Genomic DNA, 20,444 nt, shown 5'->3' with positions numbered 1-20,444 from the left:
CCTCACATAAAGGAACTGCCTGAGTGGCGGGTTATTTTTTTTCCAAAGCACCATGCCAGGTTCATTGCCCAGGCTGTTTCACATGGACAAAGAACTGGATGAAGAACTAAACAAGAAAATTAAGAGATTCTCGGCACTCACTTCAAGGCCTGCTATTAATGCCATTAATGGAGATCTCATAGAGCACACACTGCAACATAGCAGTTGTTTTCTTGGTGATCTGTGTAACGCACACACTCCTCCTTCTTTACAGCGCCACATCCCTACTTTCAAACCAGAGCAAGGCAAGTCTGCAAGGATAGTAGAGGCACAGCTCCTCTATGAAGCATCAGAAGAAGCAACAGCAGGGGGATCTGGGCACTTTCACTCAAGCTACACAGAAGAGTACTGAGACTTACCCAAGGAAAGACTACCTATCCTAGTAACCACAAGTAAGCATCATTAATCACCAAGTTGAAACTTTGGCAGATAGTTCCAAACTCACAAATCAACAGCCAACACATGGGGGATGCAAGAGCACTCCACAAGTCTTCCCAGTGGAACCTACTTACTGCAGCAATACCAATATTCCCCCCACCTCTTCACACCTGGTATCACTGTGGAAATACAAGGAAACTCAAAAACAACACACATCCCCCACCACAATTAAATCAAGGGGCCACAACCCCCATGGGCAATCCAATGGACAATAAAGTTAACGACAAACAATTGTCTAGAAGAGCAAAGAAGCGCCTGTAGAAGCATTCAAAAACCTACAAAACCTCGCACCGCGACAGTTCAATATGTCCCCGCACTTACTCCGCCTCCAAGGACCATGTACCAACTAAGGCGGGTCCAGAGCCCACTTCTCATTTGGCTACAAAAACAGGGAAGAAGCTCTTCCCAACCTTCTGAATAAATTGTCAGTCAATAACCCATGTGCCATCAAGGAAGCATGAATCTCATTCGCACCAAGCAAAGCGCAAGACCAACCACCACAGCATGTGCAGAACTAACTGGCCCAACTTACACATCACCAGGGAACAGGCTTCCTGTAGCCGCATCCACCCTAGAATAGACAGCGGAAGTGGTGGGTCCAGCTTACTCATCACCAGGGAACAGGCTTCCTGTAGCCCCATCCACCCTAGAATACACTGCAGAAGTGGTGGGTCCAGCTTACTCATCACCAGGGAACAGGCTTCCTGTAGCCCCATTCCCCTAGAATACACAGCGGAAGTGGTGGGTCCAGCTTACTCATCACCAGGGAATTGGCTTCCTGTAGCCCCATCCACCCTAGAATACACAGCGGAAGTGGTGGGTCCAGATTACTCATCACCAGGGAGCAGGCTTCCTGTCGCCCCATCCCCCCTAGAATACACAGCGGAAGTTATGGGTCCAGCTTACTCATCACCAGGGAACAGGCTTCATGTAGCCCCATCCCCCCTAGAACACACGGCGGAAGTGATGGGTCCAGCTTACTCATCACCAGGGAACAGGCTTCCTGGAGCCCCATCCCCCCTAGAATACACGGCGGAAGTGATGGGTCCAGCTTACTCATCACCAGGGAACAGGCTTCCTGGAGCCCCATCCCCCCTAGAATACACAGCGGAAGTGGTAGATCCAGACTACTCATCACCAGGGAACAGGCTTCCTGTAGCCCCATCCCCCCTAGAACACTTGGCGGAAGTGATGGGTCCAGCTTACTCATCACCAGGGAACAGGCTTCCTGGAGCCCCATCCCCCCTAGAATACACAGCGGAAGTGGTGGATCCAGATTACTCATCACTAGGGAACAGGCTTCCTGTAGCCCCATCCCCCCTAGAATACACGGCTGAAGTGGTGGATCCAGATTACTCATCACCAGGGAACAGGCTTCATGTAGCCCCATCCCCCTAGAATACACGGCGGAAATGATGGGTCCAGCTTACTCATCACCAGGGAACACGCTTCCTGCAGCCCCATCCCCCCTGGAATACACGGCGGAAGTGATGGGTCCAGCTTACTCATCACCAGGGAACAGGCTTCCTGCAGCCCCATCCCCCCTAGAATACACAGCTGAAGTGGTGGGTCCAGCTTACTCATCACCAGGGAACAGGCTTCCTGCAGCCCCATCCCCCCCAGAATACACAGCGGAAGTTATGGGTCCAGCTTACTCATCACCAGGGAACAGGCTTCATGTAGCCCCATCCCCCTAGAATACACGGCTGAAGTGAAGGGTCCAGCTTACTCATCACCAGGGAACAGGCTTCCTGTGGCTCCATCCACCCTAGAATACACAGCGGAAGTGATGGGTCCAGCTTACTCATCACCAAGGAACAGGCTTCCTGCAGCCCCATCCCCCTAGAATACACAGCGGAAGTGGTGGGTCCAGCTTACTCATCACCAGGGAACAGGCTTCCTGCAGCCCCATCCCCCCTAGAATACACAGCGGAAGTGATGGGTCCAGCTTACTCATCACCAGGGAACAGGCTTCCTGCAGCCCCATCCCCCCTAGAATACACAGCGGAAGTGATGGGTCCAGCTTACTCATCACCAGGGAACAGGCTTCCTGCAGCCCCATCCCCCCTAGAATACACAGCGGAATGATGGGGCCAGCTTACTCATCACCAGGGAACAGGCTTCATGTAGCTCCATCCACCCTAGAATACACGGCGGACGTGATGGGTCCAGCTTGCTCATCACCAGGGAACAGGCTTCCTGTAGCCCTATCCCCCCTATAATACACAGCGGAATGATGGGGTCAGCTTACTCATCACCAGGGAACAGGCTTCATGTAGCTCCATCCACCCTAGAATACACGGCGGACGTGATGGGTCCAGCTTACTCATCACCAGGGAACAGGCTTCCTGCAGCCCCATCCCCCCTAGAATACACGGCGGAAGTGATGGGTCCAGCTTACTCATCACCAGGGAACAGGCTTCCTGCAGCCCCATCCCCCCTAGAAAACACAGCGGAAGTGATGGGTCCAGCTTACTCATCACCAGGGAACAGGCTTCCTGTAGCCCCATCCCTCTAGAATACACGGCGGAAGTGATGGGTCCAGCTTACTCATCACCATGTAGAAAAAGGGTCAGGCAGATCAGGTCGATTACCCCTGTTCAAGGTTTGCCCGGCGCTAGCCGCCTCTCACCCAACTCACGGTTACCAAATAAAGAGGCAGGCGCTGGAGACTGGAAGGCAGGAAACAGGAGTTTATTCCGACGGAGCAGAACACGTCAAATCAGACAACAGGGTATCTTCTCGAGGTGCTCTCTCAGCCTCTCTGAGGCCTGGCCTCTTATACACTGGTTTATGACATGTGAACATTCTTTATTGCAATAAAGACACTTTGAAGTATGAAAAGACATCCCCGGAATCCCCGCTTCAGGCCCATTCCCACACATATCTACAGTAGAGGTCCCCACCCCACATACAATAGGAGATGGCTATCACACAGCTGGACATTCCGCCGATTCTTAGAATGTGTGCGCCTGATCGGATCTCAAGGGGGGGGGGGGCCATGATCAATCGTAGCTCCTTTGAAGAGGGGCGATTCCATACAGTAAGGGGCAATAAACTGTATCCTCAGGCTAAGTGATGGCCTGGGATCCGTGCAGACAATCGGGCTCAGAGGAAGGGGTCATCAAAGGAGAGGTATTCATGAAAGGAAGGGAGGTGTTGGTCAGGCACGGGGTGTGATTCCCAGGGGCAGAGTCGCGCAGAAGGAGAGCTCTTATGACCCGTGCATGAGGGAGCGGGGGCAGCCAGAGTGCGCCGGGGGGGGGAGGGTGCTTGCAGCGCCAGGGGAACGTGCTGGCGATCGATCGTGAGCAGGGAGACCATGGTGCCTAAAATGGCTGCCGTGCATATTTGTGCGTGAGTCTGAGGAAATGGACAAGATGGCGCAGATGATGTTCAGTTCACAAACTAGATTTCAACAGTCCTCCCTTTTAACATGTCTCGCCAACTTGTCAATTCGGATCTATCCCCATAAGGCCACGTATTTCTACCTCATAGAGGGGACTCATGTGCTCAGTTCCGAAGTCCAAAGTCTTAGGGCACATGCAGTTAGCAATGAGTGAACACAAAGGTGGCAAGCATTGAATACCTAGGCAACACCCACACAGTACCACGACCGGTATCAATATAAATGTAAACAACCTCCATCCCCAGTCCTTCAAAGTACCCCAAAACCAGCTCCCAAGCGACCATCCTTCCTGCTCATGGTGAACCTCTGAGGAAAGTCTGTGGAGGTGCTCGATTGCTTTGTAGACTGAGGGCGAGTTATCTGGCATGTAGGTACAACAGCTGGATCCGATGATGCGGCATGCTCCTCCACGGTCAGCTAGAACCACATCTAGAACAAGGCGGTTCTGAAGAGCCACCAGGCGGACTGCCCGAAGCTCGGCCGTATTGTTAGTGAGGATGCCAGCCGTGATGTTCATGGTCGTTTCTACTGCCTGGGTCAGGTGTCGGATGGCGCGGCTGTTTGCCATTGGGCCCCACAGAGGAACAAGTCCCTTCACTGCATCCAGGAACTGTGCTCCGGTGGAGTCGGCTTGTTCAATGTCTCTTGCGCGCTTCTGCCGGTGATGGTTTGCTGGGGCCACGTACGTTGGAGGGAGAATGAAGGCAATGTAGCAAGTACCCCCCCAACCTTTTGGAAGCCAAGTGTAAGCTTTGGTGCCACAAACAAAGTACATATTCGGAGAAGCAACAAAGGAGGGGGGATCAATTGAGTCCAATGTTCTGGTGATGTGGCAGGAACTGTGACCCACCAGCTGTGCTCCCAGGCCTTCGAGGCACACGAGGCCCGTGACATTGATAACAGACAGAGCCACAGTCAGAGTGGCAGCAGTTCGTTTCCGTAGGTAGGAGAAGGTGGGTCTGGCTGGATTATGGAACACCTGCATTTCAACTCGTTCCTTGGCAGGGATGTCCATATGGAAGGAGGAACCAGAGGTCAAAGGACAAAAGGGAGCAGATGTCCTTCCGGTTTTGTTCAGCCAGAACCCATGGTAGAAGTGTGACACTGTTTGACCAGAAGTGGCGTTGTCCTTGTAGCTCTCTTGCAAGAGGATCAACCAGGCAAGGCAGGAGCCGTGAACTGAGAAAGGGGAAGGGATGAAAGGGATGGAATGTCCGGTGGCATGCGGGAGCAACCCGCAGATCCAGCAGTTTGTGGCGTTGGCGGCAAGGTTGTGTTGGTGCAACAGTTGCACGAAGGAATTGTTCCAGGACTCCTTACGCCTTTCTCGGAGCTGAGGCGAGAGGGAGATCAGGTGATGCTGTTTCATAGTGGTTGGCTGTGCAGTGGTCAGCAATATATGATGAGCGGGTGCGCTCTCTTCCACGATCCAGAAGGAAGTCATGAGGAGGAGGCAAAAGAGGAGGACAATGAAAAGGGCAATTGTCTTTGATTTGTGCATACTGTCAGTCTTTGGGTTCCTGTAGTGGGTATTTCCGGTTGCTTCCATCATCTTCTTATCTGGCGCTTCCATCATCTTCGAGGTGCTCGGTAGTGGGCAGAACCGCAGACTTCGTTTAGCTTCTCTCCGGGTAACCCTTGGTTGTGTTTAGGATACCGTTCTGAGATTCAACTTAGTCCGTGGTCTACTTAGCCGAAGCTCCCTCCTTTCGACGCAGGAAATACCCTTCCCTGGATGGCACAGTGGGATCAGAGAATTTTGCAAGTTCGAGTGCCTCAGTATCAGGATAACAGTTCACTGATGGCCGGTCTTTGTTCAGGAGTTCTTCTTGGGTGCTGACGTTTTCTGTCGTGGCCAGGGTCGAGGAGACCTTCTTACAGTGGTGTGCATGCAGCCAGTGCTGTTTCCCCTCCACTCAAAGAGCCGTCCGGGTGGTGATCAGTACTTGCCAGGGGCCCGTCCACCGGGGTTCCAGACTCTTCGCCCGTTGGAAATTTCGGATCAGCACATAATCCCCCGGTTGGATATCGTGACCCGGACCCCTGGAAGCATCGGGGATGGCCTGCTGCACCTGCTGATGAATGACAGACAACGTTTTAGTCAATTTGCACAAGTAATCAGACAGTAGGACGTCCGGGACGTCGTGAATGGAGGTCGGTTTAGGGGCAGTCCAGAGGTTCATCGGTCGCCCAAATACAACCTCGTAGGGGGTCAAATGGTGCTTAGTGGGAGTGGAGCGCATCGATAGCAATGCCAGTGGGAGGGCATCTGGCCATTTAAGTCCTGTGGTGGCCACTATCTTCGACAGTTTTAGTTTCAGTGTGGCGTTGTGTCGCTCAACTAAGCCAGCAGATTGGGGGTGAAAGACTGCATGAAACCTCTGTTTTACACCCAACCCTTTCAAGATTAGTTGGATAACTTCAGCTATGAAGTGGGGGCCGTTGTCGCTCCATAGAATTCGACAAAGACCGTAGCGAGGGAAAAACTCTTTCAGCAGTACTTTGGCAGTGGTCATGGCGGTGTTATCACGGGTTGGATAGGCTTCTACCCATTTGCTGAAGGCACACACAATGACTAATACATACTTCAGGCTTTGGCATCTTTCTAGTTGGATGTAGTCCATCTGGAGGACCTCAAAGGGATGGTCGGGGACCCCAAACCCTCCCTGGGGTACCACAGTTCCTTTCCCAGGGTTGTGTTGCAGGCAGATAAGGCATTGCTGGACCAGGCATCTGGCTGAGTCGGGGATTTTGTCATTGTGCCAGACCTTGGAGATGAGTTCGATCATGGGGGCAGATCCTATGTGTGCGGGGGAGTGTGCCATAGTCAGTATGGGAATCAGGTACGAGTCAGGCAGCAACCATTTGTTTGTGTCTTTTGTCCGCCAGCAGCCTTCATCGTCTTTTAAACCCACCCGTGCCCATTTAGTCAGTTCGTGAGGTGTGCTGGCCGACTGGATGTCCCTAATCGTTTCCCTAGCGTCAGTCCATTTTTCTGCTTGTGACCTGGTCACATACATGCGTGTCGTCGTCCTATTCTCAGCTGTGGTTCGGGCAGTGATGTCGGCCAGTGCGCTTCCCTGTCCGACTAAGTCTGTCACCTTCTTGTGTGCCTGGCATTTGATTACTGCTAATCGTTTGGGGAGGAGGACAGCTTCAATCAGGGCGGAGACTAGATCTCCGTGGAGAATGGGCGTGCCGTGGGACGTCAGGAATCCCCTTTCTCTCCACAAGAGTCCAAAATGGTGAACCACTCCGAAGGCGTACTGGCTGTCCGTGTAAATGTTTGCCGTGGTCCCTGTCGCTATAATACATGCTCGTGTGAGGGCAATCAGTTCTGCCGCCTGTGCGGATCGTTGTGTGATGCGGGCTGTCTCAATTACTGTTCGGGCTGTCGTTACTGCATAGGCAGCTGAGGTGGTGCCGTCGGAGAGTTTGATGCAAGAGCCGTCTACCCATAGCTCTCCGTCAGGGTCTGTGAAAGCAGTGTCTCGGAGGTCAACTCTACTCCTAGTCTGTTCGTCCGTGCGGGTCACACAGTCGTGTATAGGGGGCACATCGGGGTAGTTTTCAGGCAAGGGCAACAGTGTGGCGGGATTCAAAGTCGTACATCTTTTCAGAGTGATGTGGGGTGCAAGTAGTGTCAATTCGTACCCAGTCAGTCGTGCACTAGTCAGGTGTTGAGTCTTGGTCTGGTTCAAAAGGGTGTCGACCGCATGGGGTACTAACACAGTGAGGGAGTTCGAGAGTACGATTCCCTCGCTCTGACGGATAGAGACAGCAGCGGCAGCTACTGCTCGAAGGCAGGCAGGCAAAGCTCTGGCTACGGGGTCAAGAGTGGCAGAGAAGTAGGCACAAGGGCGTTGCTTAGGGCCGATAGGCTGAGTTAGAACAGACAACGCGCATCCCTCCCTTTCGTGAGTGAAGAGGGAGAAGGGCTTGGAGTAATCTGGTGTTCCTAGGACAGGTGCTGAACAAAGGGCATCTCGCAACTCTTTAAAGGACGCCTGGCATTCGGGGGTCCAAGGGAGCGGGAAGGGGACATCTTTAGCCAACAGGGAAAGTAGAGGTTTTACAATGAGACTGAAATTTGGTAACCATTGTCGGCAGAAAGAGGTAAGACCCACCAAAGAACGGACTTGCTTCTGTGTTTTTGGGACGGGGGTGTCTAGGATGGTTTGGATTCGGTCAGGCGTAAGTTTCCTCCCTTCTTTGGACAGGAGATGGCCTAGGTACGTCACTTGAGGCTGGCAGAACTGTAATTTCTTTTTGGAGACTTTGTGGCCATTTTCTGCAAGAAAGTGTAAGAGTTGGATGGTGGCCGTGATTGCAAGTGGAGTGGTGTCGGCCGCCAAAAGGATATCATCGACATATTGGATCAACACCACTCCATCTGGTAGCTGGACGGCGTCCAGTTGTCTTTTGAGGGCCTGGCTATAGATGCTGGGACTTTCTGTGTAACCTTGGGGAGCTCTACAAAATCTATATGAGCGGGATTTTAACGTGAAGCCAAAAAGGTAGCGGCTGTTTGGGTGGATGGGGATGGAGAAGAAAGCGTTCTTGAGGTCTATTACAGTGAAGGTGGTGGCTGTGGAAGGAATCAGGGTCAGAATGGTGGTGATATCTGAGACTACGGGGTACTGAGGTATAACTACCTTGTTGACCTCTCGAAGGTCGATGATGAAGCGGTACGCTTTCTCATCTCCCTCGCCCTGCTTCTTCACAATGGGTAGGATAGGGCTGTTGCAAATATTGCTGACTACTTCCTCTACCACTCCTGCCTCTACCAGGGACTGGATTATCATTACCAATGCCTTCTCACCTTCGGGCGATATCCAATACTGTGGGAGTTTTGGGAGTATCGCATCTTGGCGAACAGTTATGTGCACGGGGTCGATCATCATTCGTCCTACGTCAGCGTCAGTTTTAGCCCACAGATACAGAGGTAGAGAGTCAAGTAAGGATGCGTCAGCGTCAGAGATGGAGAATATGTGTCTGAGCGGAGTCGGGTTATCGTACAGAATGACTCGAACTCCGTCTTGTGAACACCTAATAGTGGCTCGAAAATGTTTCAACAAGTCAAGTCCCATAATGGCGTCGGGGGTGTTGGAGGAGAGCAAAAACGTCGTGTCAGTGGGGTTACTGTCCAAGTCGAAGGAAACCGGTGCGGATAAGGGGTTAGTGGAGGGCGTTCCATCAAAGCCTATTGATGTTATGTGTGAGCCAGACAAGGGTGCCCTTGGAATCAGTCATTTAGATAACGCACTACGTGTCGCGCCAGTGTCTACCAGAAATGGAGACTTCGTACCTAGGACCTTAGCGGTGACATAAGGACCTTGCTGGTCAACATAGAGCTTGACTGAATCCCTCCCTTGCCCCGGGCAGTCCTATGCAAAGTCAGGGGCGTTCTCACAGTCAGATAGTTGATACTGGTTCTGTCGGGGATGGTCAAATGTGTTCGATCTACCTGGTCTGTCGTTGTTGGTGTCGTTTGTGTACCCTCGTCCCTGCCCTCTAGTCCTGGGGCCATTCGTCATGTCCCTCGTCTCTTTATTTTTAATCATTTCCAGAAGAACCGGACATTGAGACTTCCAATGGCCAAATCCTTTGCAAAACGCACACTGGTTCTCATCGAGGTCTGTTCGTGGAGCGCCGGGCGCGGGTGTGCGGTCTCTAGGGGGTGGATTTCTAGGAGCATTCGACTGGTAGTTTCCCCTATACTGTTCCCTTCCTATAGTCACCCCTTGCAACTGAGCGATCATCACCCTCTCTTTCAAGTCCTTTTTCTTTTTCTCAGTCGCTTGATCGTTCTCGTTCTTTTGTCGCTCATAGTATTGATCCATCTGAAGGATAGCCGCGGGTTTGGAGGCAGCCCAACTACTTTCACTAGTCTGCAGTTTTTGCGAGACTTCTGGTGTCAGGCCTTTTACAAAGTTCTGGACGAACAAGTGATGTCCGGTCGCAGAGGTCATGTCCTGGCCACTGTAATCGGAGAACACCGTTTCGAACCGGGAGAAATATTCTGAGGCGTCTTCCTGTGGTTTCTGGCAGCAGGCCGTTACTATCGACCAGTCCACCTTCTTTTCTGGTACTATGGTTTTCAGTTTTAGTACTATTTTGTCTGGCAGGTCTAGAATCGATTTCAAAGGTTTCTGTCCGGGCTCTCGCTGTTTGTCTATGCCATCGAGTTGTGACCAGGTATGTCCGAACAGCTCAAGGTGGTCGACTTTCCGGATTTGCTTCCACACATCAGCTGGCAGACATAGCCCGAAAAACAAGTCGATGTCCGCTAGGGTCATAATCGTCGAACCCAAGGCGGTACCTAATTCTGTGTAGAAGGCAGTGGGGTTCTTTCATAGATCGGGCAAGGACTTTCGGAAAGGTAGGATGTCTTGCCGATCCCAGGGTTGGTAGACCCAGTTGTACACTACCCTCCCTCTCGCATCTTGGTGGTTAATATCGTCGTGTGTTCCCTGTCCTCGTGAGGGGACCCAATAAGGTGCCGCTTCTCTTATTGGCATCATGGTGTCAGTTCTCTCGGTTTGAGGTTCAGTCGCTACAGGGGTCGTGGTGTCGGCTTCTAATCTTTGTTCAGTGAGGTGGCGGAAGACTTCAAGCGTGCGCGTGAAGAGGTCCGTCACATCACCCTCGCCCTCGTCTCCAATGTCGACTTTTCTATACAGAGTCGTTAGGCTTTCAGGACCTTTGTTCCGATACCGGTCTTCATAGGCGTTAAGGGTGTGGTAACAGAAACGTGCAACAAAGTGTCGTTTGTGGTTATCAGCATATGTATTGCATATATCTGTCACGTAATCTTCGTTTTCTTTCCGTTCTACTAGCGTCTGTACAATCTTATCAATCCCTGCTCGTTCATTCTTACTCAATCGATTGAGTCTAGCAGAGTCTTTCTTCTCGGTTTCGGGCTCATCTAATGTTGCTGCTTGCGCTGCGCTGAGTCCAAGGGGGTCGGCCGGCGCGGAGGCCGTGAGGACCGAGGCTCTGGCACTGCTCTCATCTGTGCTAGGGGGCTGCGCGCGTTGCACTAAGGGTTGGGAAGGGGCGTATGGAGGGGGCATGTAGATGATCGGGGGACCTAGCAGTAGATCATCGTTCGCTCGCTGCTTCGAAGGTAGCTCAGGGTAAAGCGTAGAGGGTGTTCTAACGGGACATTGGCTCGATGTCTCGGATTCTTGCTTCAGTCTAGCTCCCTCTCTTTCCTTTATCTCTTCTTTCAACTTGCTCGTGGCTAAATGAGCTGCTTTTCGCAATTCTTTCTCTAGTCTGACTTCGTTTCTTTTCTTTCGTTGTTCCGTCTCCTTGCGCCACATGCCGAAACTATCAAGCATAGTGGGCGTTGTTTTATTGTTACAAAGGGCTGTTTCCAGCACGCTTATTTTTGCGTCATCGAAGGATCCTCTCAGTGGCCACTGACTTTCCCGATCCTTTTTGGTATATTTATGCCACAACTTACTATAAGCTACGGCGACTAGTCCATACTTCAAAAACATATCCTTATTAGGGGTGCCCTCCAGAGGAGCCGGATGATCCACCTCTAATAAGCGGTCCGGGCTGAACCAACTACTGAACAATGGGGAGAAGATAGGCATGACGGGTTACAATGGGGACAAAAGTCTGCACTACCTATCCTTCACTACTTTGCGAAGACTAGATAGAATATTTCTATTCTACAGTATTCGCAAATAGGGAATACCCAAAGAGAGAACCAATTCCAAACAGTCAATGTTCGGACAAACAATCAATCAATCAAATGAGGAATAAAATAGGCGCGACGGGTTACAACGGGGGCAAAAGCCTGCGCTACCTACCCTTCACTATCTGCAAAGAGAGAGGGAAATTCCTGTTCCTCCCTGTTTGTAGGCAGAGAAGATCCTTTCAGAGAACCAATTTCGAACAGTAAATGCTCGAACAAACAATCAATCAATGGAGAGGGAAGTAGGCGCAACGGGTTACAACGGGGGCAAAAGCCTGCGCTACCCACCCTTCACTATCTGCAAAGGGAGAATACTCCTATCCTTCCCCGTTTGTAGACAGAGAATCTCTCAGAACCAAACAATCAAATGCGTAATACTAGTATTTTCCAATTACAATCAAACAATCAATTCGCAATTCGTCGTGTTACACGACCTTACCCGGACCGCATGGACAGTTTCTCATCTTCCGCTTCCAGCGCCCGATCGTCCTCTACTCTCTGTCGTTACTGCGGCACTCCTGATGGTTCCCAGTCAGGACCGTAGATCACTCGAGAGAGGTCTGCTCGGAACCAGTGAAGTTCGGATGACCGGCTGCCAGACGAGGGTCTATCGGGCAGGTGCACTTCCGATCGTTGCAGTCGTTCACTCTGTCGTCGGGACCTCTCCCACTGGATCCACGTGTCGCTGATGGGCCCCACGCTTGGGACGCCAATTGTAGAAAAAGGGTCAGGCAGATCAGGTCGATTACCCCTTTTCAAGGTTTGCCCGGCGCTGGCCGCCTCTCACCCAACTCACGGTTACCAAATAAAGATTCCGACGGAGCAGAACACGTCAAATCAGACAACAGGGTATCTTCTCGAGGTGCTCTCTCAGCCTCTCTGAGGCCTGGCCTCTTATACACTGGTTTATGACATGTGAACATTCTTTATTGCAATAAAGACACTTTGAAGTATGAAAAGACATCCCCGGAATCCCCGCTTCAGGCCCATTCCCACACATATCTACAGTTAAGGTCCCCACCCCACATACAATAGGAGATGGCTATCACACAGCTGGACATTCCGCCGATTCTTAGAATGTGTGCGCCTGATCGGATCTCAAGGGGGGGGGGCCCATGATCAATCGTAGCTCCTTTGAAGAGGGGCGATTCCATACAGTAAGGGGCAATAAACTGTATCCTCAGGCTAAGTGATGGCCTGGGATCCGTGCAGACAATCGGGCTCAGAGGAAGGGGTCATCAAAGGAGAGGTATTCATGAAAGGAAGGGAGGTGTTGGTCAGGCGCGGGGTGTGATTCCCAGGGGCAGAGTCGCGCAGAAGGAGAAGAGGTCTTATGACCCGTGCATGAGGGAGCGGGGGCAGCCAGAGTGCGCGGGGGGGGGGTGCTTGCAGCGCCAGGGGAACGTGCTGGCGATCGATCGTGAGCAGGGAGACCATGGTGCCTAAAATGGCTGCCGTACATATTTGTGCGTGAGTCTGAGGAAATGGACAAGATGGCGCAGATGATGTTCAGTTCACAAACTAGATTTCAACAACCAGGGAACAGGCTTCCTGTAGCCCCATCCCTCTAGAATACAAGGCGGAAGTGATGGGTCCAGCTTACTCATCACCAGGGAACAGGCTTCCTGTAGCCCCATCCCTCTAGAATACATGGCGGAAGTGATGGGTCCAGCTTACTCATCACCAGGGAACAGGCTTCCTGCAGCCCCATCCCCCCTAGAATACACAGCGGAAGTGATGGGTCCAGCTGACTCATCACCAGGGAACAGGCTTCCTGTAGCCCCATTCCCCCAGGGGCTCTTTTATGTATAGGGCACACTTTCCTTGTTTGCGCCCAGCGCACCTGTTTTAGTATGCACTGGGCACAAACAGCGAAAGTTCGCCCTATTACACTGAATGTGCTGCCCCGGGGGCAGCGCATTGAAGTGAAATACAGAGCAGCTTTGAAGCAGCCGCTCAGTGTTCCACTGTGCAGGCGGCAACCCGCTTCCAATTTTAAAGGGGATGAGAGATGCCCTTGCAGGTGGGTGAAGTCAGTGACTGCACCTGTGTGCAATGGGATGTTTGGAGAGTCCATAAGACCCGATTTCCCCCCTCCAGAGGGCTGCTATCAGGGGCACATTGACAGTGTGCCACCTTTAGAGTGGCGCACTGTCAGTGTACCTCCTGAGAGCTTCTTTGCCTCAGCGCCCGTGTTGGAAATAGCGGGCGTAGAGGTAAACAGTTTTCCTCATTTGCATAGGCCCACACCCCTCTTCAAATGAGGGAACGCCCTCTTGAGGAATAATAAGCAGTGGTAACACCAATCTGTCTGACTTATTTTAGGTGTATGTTCATTGTTGTGTGACATGTCTGGCTGCAGCAACAGAAAACGGACAGAGAGAAAGGTAAATTCTAGCCTTTGTTTTGGTTTAACTTTGGTTTAATTGCTGTAAAGTATCACTTGACGAGTCACACGCAGTAGAATGTCACTCATACACTAACTAAAACCTTAGAAATGTCACAGGTAAGCAATCTGAAAGCTTGGCAGCTTTGTGACGTGCTCGTTTACCCTCCACGTCTATGGTGGGCGTGATGAGGCGCTCCCTCTTGATAGCGGCATTGGGCAGCCGCATATCCACGCAGATCCTCACCGCGCCAGGCTGTTTAGGCTTCTGGGTGACCACAATTGGAGAGACCCAGGGAGTGGGACCAGTCACTTTCTCTATTATGCCGGCGGCTTCCAGCTTTTTGAGCTCTTCCTCAACCAGGGGGCGCAGGTGGAAAGCTATTCGCCGATGCCGCAATGCAACCGGCTGGACGGTGGGGTTGATGTGGAGATGAACCTCTTTACCTCTAAACTTTCTGATTCCTTTGAAGACTTCCGAGAATTCTGTTAGAAGGTGCTGGATTAACTCCTGGTGTACCCCAAAGGCAAATGTCACTACACTTAGATCTTCAGCTGCTCAGCACCATAGCATCATGTGTTGTCCGTCTTCGGTGACAAAGACGTTGGTGGTTATGGACTGAGCACCATGTGATATCTACATTCTGAACTTTCCTCGTATCTTCATGGGTGTGTCTTGACAGTAGGCGAACACAGTGATTGCTGGCGGGTAAAGCACAGGCGTCGGGCTCATAGTTTGGTGGAGGGCTGTGGTCATGATGTTGATGGTGGCACCTGTGTCAACTACCGCCATGACATCTTGAGAGCCCACATGAACGCGGCACTGGGGTAATCATTGCGCCTTTCGAGTTGTGGTGCCAATCATGTGTACTTTGTGCACCACCCTCTCTTCCTCCTCATCATCGTCCATGTCCCTTTGCCCTCTGTCTCCTTCTGGTACGGCGTTGACCACTTGCCTGGGCTTGCGGTACTTCATGGACCTGCAGACTTTCTCAAAGTGGTTGAATCGTCTGCATCCCAAACATCTCTTGCCTTTTGCAGGACACTCTGCCGCCTGATGGGGGTTTCGTTGTCACGTCATTTACAGGTTCGGCCTTTACAGGCGCCGGGAGGGCCACCTCCTTGTGCGCGGCCCTTGCTTTTGACAATTTTTTGGTGCGTCCCAGGGTCAGTATGTCAGCAAGGGACTTCCCCGACTCTTCCAGTATCCGCTCCCTGAGCTTGGCAGACGCCCAGCCCTGAATCACTTGTCCCCTGATCTCTTCCGTTACGTATGCGAACCCGCACGTTGACGCCAGGTTTTTGAGACGAGCGTGATAGGTGTCCAGCGACTCTTCGGGTAGTTGTCGCGCTTGCCTGAATATAAACCTCTCGTAGTCTTGGTTGGCCATTGGTTCGAAATGTCCATTGAGGGCATTTAATAATGTGTGGTGATTCTTAGGCGTAAATTCCACCAGAGTATTTGCGATGTGCGACAGTGTATGATGTCTTCTGTTTTCTTTCGTAGTGCATGCTGTGCTTTGTTTTATTCCATAGTGTATGATGTCTTCTGTTTTCTTTCGTAGTGCATGATGTGCTTTGCTTTCTCCCATAGTGTATGATGTCTTCTGTTTTCTTTCGCAGTGTATGGTGTTCTTTGTTTTCTCCCATTTTGTATGAAGTCTTCTATATGCTTTCCTAGTGCATGCTGTTATTTGTTTTCTTCTATAGTGTATGATGTCTTTTTCTTTTCTTTCCTAGTCCATGGTGTGCTTTGCTTTCCTCCATATTGTATGATGTTTTTTTCTTTTCTTTCCTTGTGCATGGTACGCTTTGGTTTCTCCCATAGTGTATGATGTCTTCTGAATATTTTCATAGTGCATGATGTCTTGTTTCCTTTCATGGTGCATGGAGTCTCTTTGCAGGTTCCTTTTGTAGGTGCCTTGACTCCTGACTTTTCTCGCTTTCTTTACAAACATCTTGTGCTGGTTTGTGCCTGTTTTATTCTTCAATCTTTTGCTGTATAAAGAGTCATACACGCCTCTGCCAGTGCACATCACCACTGACATACACAACCTCCAGCTTTTCTAGTACCTGACACACATATAGCTCTGTCAGTACAATCCAGCACTGGCATGCAAAACCTTCAGCAGGTCCAGTACTGCATACGCACATAGCCCTACCAATGTACATGAACACTGACATGCACAACCTACAGCGGTTCCAGTACTGGGCATACAAATATCTCTGCAAATGCACCTCAACACTGACAGAAACAGCCCCCAGCTGTTCCAGTTCACAAAGGAAAAAATTAAACCAAATGTCTAACTTTAGATCAGGGGTTCAATTATGTATAGGGCACACTTTCCTTGTTTGCGCCCAGCGCACCTATTTTAATATGCACTGGACACAAACAGGGAAAGTTCGCCCTATTACACTGAATGTGCTGCCCCGGGGGCAGTGCATTGAAGTGAAATACAGAGCAGCTTTGAAGCAGCCGCTCAGTGTTCCGCTGTGCAGGCGGCAACCCGCTTCCAATTTTAAAGGGGATGAGAGATGCCCTTGTAGGTGGGTGAAGTCAGTGACTGCACCTGTGTGCAATGGGATGTTTGGAGAGTCCATAAGACCCGATTTTCCCCCTCCAGAGGGCTGCTATCAGGGGCACATTGACAGTGTGCCACCTTTAGAGTGTCGCACTGTCAGTGTACCTCCTGAGAGCATCTTTGCCACAGCGCCCGTGTTGGAAATACGGCGCGGGCATAGAGGTAAACAGTTTTCCTCATTTGCATGGGGCCACACCCCTCTTCAAATGAGGGAACGCCCTCTTGAGGAATAATAAGCAGTGGTAACACCAATCGGTCTGACTTATTTTAGGTGTATGTTCATTGTTGTGTGACATGTCTGGCTGCAGTAACAGAAAACGGACAGAGAGACAGTTAAATTCTAGCCTTTGTTTTGGTTTAACTTTGGTTTAATTGCTGTAAAGTATCACTTGACGAGTCACGAGCAGTAGAATGTCACTCATACGCTAACTAAAACCTTAGAAATGTCACAGGTAAGCAATCTGAAAGCTTGGAAGCTTTGTGACGTGCTCGTTTACCCTCCACGTATATGGTGGGCGTGATGTGGCGCTCCCTCTTGATAGCGGCATTGGGCAGCCGCATATCCACGCAGATCCTCATCGCGCCAGGCTGTTTAGGCTTCCGGGTGACCACAATTGGAGAGAACTAGGGAGTGGGACCAGTCACTTTCTCTATTATGCCGGCCGCTTCCAGCTTTTTGAGCTCTTCCTCAACCAGGGGGCGCAGGTGGAAAGCTATTCGCCGATGCCGCAATGCAACCGGCTGGACGGTGGGTTTGATGTGGAGATGGACCTCTTTACCTCTAAACTTTCGGATTCCTTTGAAGACGTCCGAAAATTCTGTTAGAAGGTGCTGGATTAACTCCTGGTGTACCCCAAAGGCAAATGTCACTACACTTAGATCTTCAGCTGCTCAGCACCCTAGCAGCATGTGTTGTCCGTCTTCGGTGACAAAGACGTTGGTGGTTATGGACTGAGCACCATGTGATATCTACATTCTGAACTTTCCTCGCATCTTCATGGGTGTGTCTTGACAGTAGGCGAACACAGTGATTGCTGGCGGGTAAAGCACAGGCGTCGGGCTCATAGTTTGGTGGAGGGCTGAGGCCATGATGTTGATGGTGGCACCCGTGTCAACTACCGCCATGACATCTTGAGAGCCCACATGAACGCTGCACTGGGGTAAGCATCGCGCCTTTCGAGTTGTGGTGCCAATGATATGTACTTTGTGCACCACCCTCTCTTCCTCCTCATCATCGTCCATGTCACTTTTCCCTCTGTCTCCTTCTGGTATGGCGTTGACCACTTGCCTGGGCTTGCGGTACTTCATGGACCTGCAGACTTTCTCAAAGTGGTTGAATCGTCTGTATCCCGAACATCTCCAGAGTCTTTGCGATGTTATGGATGTCCTTGCCCCCTAGATGGAGTAACATGGGTCTTTTTTGTCCTTGTGGACTTTTGTGGCCTCAAAGAATATGAGTAGGCGATCCACCCAGTCCTTCCACTTGGGTGCTAGTGATGAGGGCAACCCCTCCACTATAAAGGGCTCTATTGGGGGTATCATGACAATATTGGCACCTTGACTGGTGTGTCTGCTGCCTCTGATGGTTCCTGCGCCGTCCCTCAGACTCTCCCTGAGCACTATAACATGATGGTGTTAACTGTTCCAGGCTTGAATATGGTTGTTCCCTGCAGTGTATGAGGACTGAGTGCCCTTCCTGCCCCCTGTGTTGTGCTGTCTGGGGAGTTCTTTATTGGTGTTTTTTTTGTTTGCCTTTGCCAGTGCTTGTTGACTTTTCTATCTTGTTTGCGCCAATGCTTGTTGGCTGTTCAGTTCCCTGGCTGGCTGGTTGCTGAGGTCTTCACACCTCTTGAAAATGCAGGGTGGATGCCTCCTACTTGGTGAGCTGGTGTGCTCCTTCACCCTTCCACTGTGCACCCCTAGGTCTGTGATGTAGGCCTGTCTCTTCTCTTGTCTTCCCCCTTTACACACTGAGTATTGGGTTTGAGACCCTGGCAGGGCACTCACACGCGCTCTGTGGGGTCTGCAGTAGGAGCTCATTCGGCCTCACAGCTACCTCCCAGGGCGGGACACCACGTGGCCTGCAGGCCGAGATTGGGCAGATGGCAGGCGGCGGGGCAGGAGGCCATCACGCTTCTCACCTCATGTGCCTGCACAGATAATCCAGGGCCTTCGCAGCACTCCCGCCAGACTCCGGGTGCTCCACTCGAACGGCCGCAGGTCCAGGGTGCAGCACGCCACACGCCGGGGCATGAGCATCGCGAGCCGATGGCTGTGCTTGCAGCAGCCTCACCGTAGCTCCACTCGCGGTGGGGGCACGACCACCCTCATCGCCAGCTGTTGTGTCGCATAGTTACTGGGCTCAGGGCTAGGGCGAGTACCGACACACTTGGGGGCAATTAAAGGTCTCGAGTTTACGAGAGTTTAAGCTTTTGGCATTGTAAATGATAATGCATTTTATTTATGTGTTGTTTTAAAAACAGACAAATTAAAGGCATTGTCATTTGCGAAGCCAATTGCTCAAACTCTCAAATGTGAAACCTATTGCATTTCAAATGCCAGCACCTGTGCTATATAAAAAAAACAAAAAATTAGGAGAGAGTGTGTGTCGCAGTCTTGGATCCTCAAGGTCGTATGTTGCTCGTAATGGTCCACCTCTTGATACCACCACCGTCTGAATTAGTACACAGACTCCATGGAGTGATCAAGCGAGGGAAGGGAAGGAAGGGAACAGCAGGGAGGGAGACCTGTAAAGACAAAAACACTTTGATAATACACTGTTATAAAGCTATCAAACTCCTCTCTTAATCTCACTACATATACATGCCCTATTATAAATACCTGTAAAAGAAAATAATCTCTTTTTGTCAGCATGAAAATGAGGTCAGTTCGTAGCACACATCTACAGGAAGGAAACAATAATTAACACTAACCCGTATAGATGGGAATATCCTGTTATCCTTTCTCCTACCTACCCAAGGATATATGACTCTTTGCCTTTACAGGGGGTGCAGGGCTGACAGTAGAAGAATTCAAGATCCCCTGTTTACAAGACAAAATAAAATGCCCCAACATAGGCAATTAGACACACAGTACCTCCATAAATGTGAATCTTCAATATGGTTAGCCAGCTTAATCCAAATCCATTAGAAACTTAAAGTGTTCAGAACATTCTATCCAGATTCAGTGTTCTGATCCTTCACAGAATTTATAGATAGGCTTAGGACTTTTGATACTCAGAAACAATAGTGTTAAACAAACAAATAAGTCTTCCCCCTCCGTTACAGCACGGAGGTAGAATTCAAAGCGGTCTCTCTTTAGCAATTGTTCCCAGAGAGAACCAATAGTATGCTCAATTTATGCTTCCCCGCAAACCGAGAAAGCGGTTCATTCAACGGGGAAGCCACGGAGTGAAACAATATGTCTTACCCGCAAGAACCAAGATACTGGTTCATCCAACGGGAAGATCGTGACCGGGAAGGTCGGAACCAAGAAACGCCGCTTCCGCTGAGTAAACAAACAGACCGGACTGGAAATAGAAACAGGAGCAGTGATGCCACAGCACCCTTACCAGACCTCAGGAAATCCTCGGCCTTGGCCCAGCGGGAAGAAGTAACCGGCAACCGCCGATCTCTCCCGCCGGAAGAAATATGCCCAGTGGCGCGATGATGTCCTCACGAGCGCGCGACTGAGACTCATGGGAATTGTAGTCTCTAATCATCGTGTCTCGTCAGTGTCGTCCTCGATGGTTTCCGACAGTACATCCCTCTCCCGAAGAACACTGACAAAGGCAGGGTTTCAAATGGAAACGTTTATGAAACAAACTAACATGCCGTGGAGCATGAACCCCAGTAGCGGATTCCCACGAGTTCTCCTCGT

The sequence above is a fragment of the Lissotriton helveticus genome, chromosome 4_1 (genome assembly GCF_964261635.1).
Source record: "Lissotriton helveticus chromosome 4_1, aLisHel1.1, whole genome shotgun sequence".
Classification (NCBI taxonomy): Eukaryota; Metazoa; Chordata; class Amphibia; order Caudata; family Salamandridae; genus Lissotriton; species Lissotriton helveticus.
The sequence above is the reverse complement of the archived record's forward strand: the minus strand, read 5'-3'. Positions refer to the sequence as shown.